At 40.7% G+C, this 6,739-nt stretch overlaps 1 pseudogene across 1 annotated transcript; it reads left to right on the top strand.

Moving 5' to 3' along the window:
- Positions 1–5,886: 5,886 nt before the first annotated feature.
- Positions 5,887–6,338, top strand: Rpl35l1 (ribosomal protein L35 like 1; annotated as a pseudogene). The gene has a single exon (XR_015642507.1). The product of XR_015642507.1 is annotated as a ribosomal protein L35 like 1 (transcript).
- The last annotated feature ends 401 nt before the right edge of the window (positions 6,339–6,739 follow it).

Here is a 6,739-nt window from a genome sequence, read left to right as displayed (position 1 = left end):
AGACCTGTTTTCCTCTCTTTCAGTCAGTTATGGGGACAGAGTGTTCTGCTTTCGGGCGTGTAGTTTTTCCTCTCTACAGGTCTTCAGCTGTTCCTGTGGGCCTGTGTCTTGAGTTCACCAGGCAGCTTTCTTGCAGCAGAAAATTTGGTCTTACCTGTGGTCCTGAGACTCAAGTTCGCTCGTGGGGTGCTGCCCACGGGCTCTCTGCAGCGGCAGCAACCAGGAAGACCTGTGCTGCCCCTTCCGGGAGCTTCAGTGCACCAGGGTTCCAGATGGTCTTTGGCTTTTTCCTCTGGCGTCCGAGATGTGTGTGCAGAGAGCAGTCTCTTCTGGTTTCCCAGGCTTGTCTGCCTCTCTGAAGGTTTAGCTCTCCCTCCCACGGGATTTGGGTGCAGAGAACTGTTTATCCGGTCTGTTTCGTTCAGGTTCCGGCGGTGTCTCAGGCAGGGGTCCTGCCGCTCCTGGGCCCTCCCCCACGGGAGCCCAGAGGCCTTATACAGTTTCCTCTTGGGCCAGGGATGTGGGCAGGGGTGAGCAGTGTTGGTGGTCTCTTCCGCTCTGCAGCCTCAGGAGTGCCCACCTGACCAGGCGGTTGGGTCTCTCTCTCACGGGGTCTGGGAGCAGAGAACTCTTTTTTTCTATAAGTTGCCTTGGTAACAACAACAAAAATAACTAATACTCTGAGTAGACTTATTTTTTTTCTTGGCTACATAATATTGAGTGCCTGATTATCAGCCTTCAGGGGTTGCATGGTCTGATACCTTATTTCCCTCATTTGTTATTTTGCTTTTCTTTACAGAGTTGATTTATAGCTTAAGCATCATAATTTTATGGTTTGAGTTCCAAACACCCAGAATGAAATTATTCTGCTACTTGATGATCCTGTGAGAATTATTGGGCCTTTGTGTTATTATAAATTCTTCAGGGAGAGAGGGGAATGAACCTATGCTGAGTTGTTGAAGAAACTAATACATTTGAAACTCTTAACCCAGTGCAGCTCAGGAGCATCCATTAAGCATGGATCAGACTATTACGTTTGAGGCTAGAAATTGGCTTGTGTACATCTTTTCATCACAGATCATAATCAGAATGCTGCTAAAGTCCCAGGGATGTAACCTTATCAGCAATTAACTGACTTATAAGAAACAAACATACAACTGCAAAAGGGGAATGAGTTTATTACTCACAATTTTCCCAGGTGCTCCTATTTAATGTTATTCCTCTGCTTGCATACCAAACTGTAGATTTCATCTACCATTTATTTTAATATTGTTTACCTTCTAGTCTGATGAGCGGAAATATCTGTTTTTGCGAATAGTGTATCTTATAGTAATTACTCACACAAAAGTGCACCAAAAATAAATAAGATTTTCTTTTGTTTAATGCCCTGAAGATTACTTATGGTAATATAAGAATATGAAAATCACTACTCGATAGCAGATATTTTAGGAGATTCTTTAAATTTAGAATAAAAGCATGGATTTCTTTCAAGGGACGATCAGGGTCAAGCCTTAGTACCAAATATCAACTTCTGTAAATACAAAAAATTAGAAAATGTAACTTATAGCAGAGGATGGCCTTGTGTGACATCAATGGGAGGAGAGGCCCTTGGTCCTGTGAAGGCTCAATGCCACAGTGTAGGAGAATGCCAAGGTGGGGTGGCAGGAAGGAGTGGGTGGGGGAGCACCCTCATAGAAGCTGGGGGAAGGGGGATGCGATAAGGGGTTTTCGGAGGGGAAACCAGGAAAGGGGATAACATTTGAAATGTAAATAAAATATCAATAAAAGAAAAGAAGGGAAAAAAGAAAGAAAATGTAATATATAACTCATCATGAGGAGTAGGGAAATACTCTGAAATTTACCAAGTGATAAGAAAGCACACTGTCTTAATGTTTAATGTGATGTGTTCAAAGATCTATCAAGAAAGCTACTAACACTATTTCTTGCACAAAGACAATGGAATCAAGAGCATAGTTAAGTCCACAGATGCCCAGTAAGGTACAACATCCTCGCTTCTTGGACATAAGGGTTGGTGGCATTTTTCCTTCCCTGCAGATGACAAGAATCGTGGAATATGGAAAAGTGTGAGAGGCTCTTGTGCAGCTAACTTGGAGCAGGGAGCTCCCATCTTCTCAGATTTTCTTTTAAGGCATTGACTTACATGATTGCACTGGCTGGCAAGCTACACGTTCAAAATTGGTAGGCAAAGAAGCAAGCTGGCAGAGCAAAATTAATGTGGCAGACTTGAAGCAGAATTCTTTATATGGGAAATGTTGAGTTTTACCTTTAATTACTTCAAGTGGCCCTTTATATATTCTTGAGGGTATTCCACAGAGGAAAAGTCAATGCAATTTAAATGGCTACCACACCTACAAAATACCTTCATGTACCAACCTAGAAGTCACTGTTTTCTACATATTATCTCCTGTAAAGATTCATGCTCAATGATAGAAGTTGTAGATTTGATGAATCTAGCGGTTTTGATGATGCTCATACGGGCATATGGCAGTAAATAACTACAGTCTCCCCTAGCTTCCTCATGTAGGAGGAAAAGGACAATCTATGAGGCTAAAACCTACTTGTTCTCAGTCACAGAAAACGGCGTTTCATCCCTTAACACTTAAACACATCCTCTTTGCCGTGTTTCTTTAAAATGACCTTTAACAATTAATTTTGGTTCTGAACATTTAAGTTAGATAAATGTTATTTATTCTTACTCTTTGATGTCAGAATAAATGTGGTTATAAGTTGCTATTAAATGGTGTTTAGAATGTAGTTTCTAAAAGGCCTATGGATTAAAGACAAAGAAATGGAGGAGGAGGAGGAGGAAGAAGAGAAGGGGAGGAGAAAGTAACTGATGAGAAAAACTAAGAAAGAAAATCAGTATGTTTTATAATTATTTTATATAAACATTTGGATGGAAATTTAGCACATCACAGATTTCTCTTCTACTGATGTTCTTAAACACGAATTTCTTCTCCTCATGCCTATGTTAGTCCTTAATTTGGATGATGAACACATCCCATTTGACTTTCTCATTCTTATGTTGTGTGTGTTGCATATTGGATTTCAGAAACAACTGGTGATAATTAATTTGCCATGTCAGGGTAGGGCTATTTTCCTATAGTTGAAGATCTACACTCTGAAATTGATTTCTACCATCTTCTTTTGTGTTGTTTTGTTATAAGAAGGAGACCATGAAATCGTTAAGACCATTGATTATACCCTACCTTTCCACTGCCTTTACCTTTCTTAGCTGTAGCATTCATAGAGAGGTGAATTTTCAAAGATTATGAAAAGTACTTGTTCATTTGAACACATTGGTAAGTTGTTTCTAACACTGCATTTTGGGATATTAAACATTCTTGAAAAACATAGAAAGAGAAGAGTTTGTGTTGATTTCCATAATTATACATGACTTTGAGGGGCATCATATACTAGTTGAGCCCACTGTATGCAATATCTTATCTGTGCAAAAGAGCTATGCATGCCTTCAAGGTTTCCTGAAACATTTCAATGAAATACAACCTAAAATGCACATTTAATGTCATTTTATGAAATCTTTAAATGTTTTTAAATGTGTTGCAATTGCTCTTTTGTGCACAAAGCTCCACTTCTGCTTTTGTTTGAAACTGCATTCAGGTACAAAGCTTTCAGTGTTCCTAATGAAAGTCTTTTATCTTGGCTATTCTTGGCTATCAACTTGATCATCTGGAGTTAGCTAAAACTGAAGCTGCTGGGTATAGCAGAGAGGGATTTTTCTTGATTAGATCTCTTGAGGTAGGAAGACCTGAACTAAGTCAAGATCATTTGAAGTGGAGAGACCAACCTTAAATCTGGGCTACACCTTCTGGTGGCAGCCTGAATAATGATATGGAAGAAGGAGGCTCTTGCTTCTTGCTTGTTGGTCTTCACTCTCACTGGCCAGTTTGTTTCTTCACTAGCATTAGAGCTGACCTCTTCTGGTTTTTAGTGTATACTGAAGACAACCTGAGATGTGGACAGAACAACTATTGAATTCTTCGACTTTCCAAGAGATATACAGTATTGGACTATTTGGACTAGAGCATGTTAACCACACACACACTTTATATTTATATCTACATATCTATCTATCTATCTATCTATCTATCTATCTATCTATCTATCTATCTATCCAGACACACACACACACACACACACACACACACACACACACACACACACACACACACACAGAGGTATTAGTAAAAAGATGATTTTAGTCTAGAGGAAGACCGAGTTTCAGCATGGAAGACACAAAGTCCCTTCTCTGTAGCACTGGAAAGGGAGTCAGTCATCTTTTATTACGCAGACAGCATCCATTACCGTATCATGTTCAGATTGGCATGTTTGTCGAAGACAGAGTCCCACTCTGAGGTTCATAGTTTATTATATTAAGGCAGTACACAGTTATACATGAAGAGCCCTTTTTATAAAAACACCAGTGATCTCGGTTCAAAATTTAGGCTAAAAAATAGAGTTGCTTCCCGCATCTACCCACGGGTTCCTTAGTCTCTACCACGCTACTTCTATCCAGACCCTGCTCTAGGGCCCACCGTTGTGACTATCCCCTAAATATTCTCTTTCTCTTTCTTTTTCAATCTAATAGATCTGTCCTGGGTCTCACAGACAGTGTCTCTGCTCACTCTGACCACCTCAACCTCTAGGGTTAGGACCTGCTAGGACCTGCCCTTTCTGCATCCACTCAGCCCTTAGCCCAGCCTCTTCAACCCCATTCCTGGGTTTCACAGCCAGTGTGTCAACTTGTTCTGGCTTTCCCTGCCCTCACTGCAGAGCCTAGAGAGGCTTAAGTCAGGATCTTCCCCACCTCTCCACGAAACTACAGGAGTCTCCCATGTCATATCCCATCTTTCCATGTAGGCCTATCTACCCCAACATTTTGTCTTGGAATGGGAAGCACACCTTGTATACCACCTCAATTCACACTGTCCACTAGACTTCATTCCACCCAAGATAATCCCAACCTCTAGACCCAACCATCACTTCTTCTTCTCCAACTTGTTTTTTGTCCATAACCAACTCAGGACAAATAAAGGAAGTCCACGTGCCCAGATCTCATCACAGGAATTCCACATGCCCAGATCTCATCCCAGGAATACCAATCTTGTGAAAGATCAAGCCATCACTTTCTCCAAAGTCTCTCAGTCCAGTAGAAATGTTTGCCAGTGAGAATTGGCTAGATGAATTCTAGGACACAGAAGTTAAAAGAATGATCATAAAGTTTGTCAAAGGATTCACAGAGTTTAAAAAGAGCACAAAGAAACAACTTAATGAAACACAGATAAAGAGCTTAAGGAAAATAAGTAACCAAGCGATGTCCCAGAAAACGCAAATATAAGGATGATAGAAATGACAAGGGTACCCAAGACTTCAGAACAAAACTGAACATGGAGATGGAAACAATGAAGAGGACTCAAGATGAGATGAAGATGGAAATGGAAAACTCAAAGGAAAGCCTTGCATGCAGAATGGCTTTAGCAGAAGACAGAACATCACATCTCAGAGATAAAACACAATATATAGATAAAATAAACAAGGACCCTGAAAACTTAAAAATAAAAAAGACATTAGGGGTTGGGGATTTAGCTCAGTGGTAGAGCGCTTGCCTAGCAAGCGCAAGGCCCTGGGTTCGGTCCCCAGCTCCGAAAAAAAAAAAAAAAAAGACACAGGAAAGGAACATACAGGAAATGTGGAACACCATGAAAAAACCCAAAACTTTGAATTATATGCAGAGATGTGGGGACAAGAATACCAACTCAATGGCATAGACCAGATCTCTTAACAAGAACATAGAAGAAAAATTTCCCAAACTAAGGAAAAACACAGCTATTAAAAAAATACACAGCTCTCGAACCGGGCGGCCTCATCCGCAAACAGCGCAGCAATGGCCAAGATGAAGGCTCGGGACCTGCGCGGCAAGAAGAAGGAGGAGTTGTTGAAACAACTGGATGATCTGAAGGTGGAAATGTCCCAGCTTCTCATGGCCAAAGTGACAGGCGGTGCCGCGTCCAAGCTCTCCAAGATACGAGTCGTGCGCAAATCCATCGCCCGTGTCCTCACTGTCATTAATCAGACTCAAAAGGAAAACCTCAGGAAATTCTACAAGGGAAAGAAGTACAAGCCCCTGGACCTGCGACCCAAGAAGACGAGAGCCATGCGCTGCCGGCTCACCAAGCATGAAGAGAAGCTGAAGACCAAGAAGCAGCAGCGGAAGGAGCGGCTGTACCCACTGCGCAAGCACGCAGTCAAGGCCTGAGACGACGACAATAACAATAAAGTCCAAAACTGAAAAAAAATACACAGACCACCAAATAGACAGGACCAGAAAAGAAAATTCATGAGGCATATTATAGGTAAAATGCTGAATATATAGAACAAAGATAATATATTGAAAATTATAAGAGAAAAATGCCAGTCATATATAAAGGGAAATACATTAACATAACAGCAGACTTCTCAATGGAAACTTTGAAATCCAGGAAAGCCTGGACCAGTGAATTAAAAAACTATAAAAGCCAAGCTAAATAATATCTGTAGCAAAACTATCTGCCATGGTTAAAGGAGAAAGAAAAAGTTTTCATGTCATAAACAGCCTATGAAACAGTTTATATCTAAAAAATCTAAACATAAGGAAAATGTAGGAATCATCTTTTCAGGCTAAAAAGAGGAATGGGCATAGCAGAGACTGTGAAAAGAA

The sequence above is a fragment of the Rattus norvegicus genome, chromosome 18 (genome assembly GCF_021556685.1).
Source record: "Rattus norvegicus strain SHRSP/BbbUtx chromosome 18, alternate assembly SHRSP_T2T, whole genome shotgun sequence".
Taxonomy (NCBI): domain Eukaryota; kingdom Metazoa; phylum Chordata; class Mammalia; order Rodentia; family Muridae; genus Rattus; species Rattus norvegicus.
This window is presented reverse-complemented; position numbering and strand designations above follow the sequence as displayed.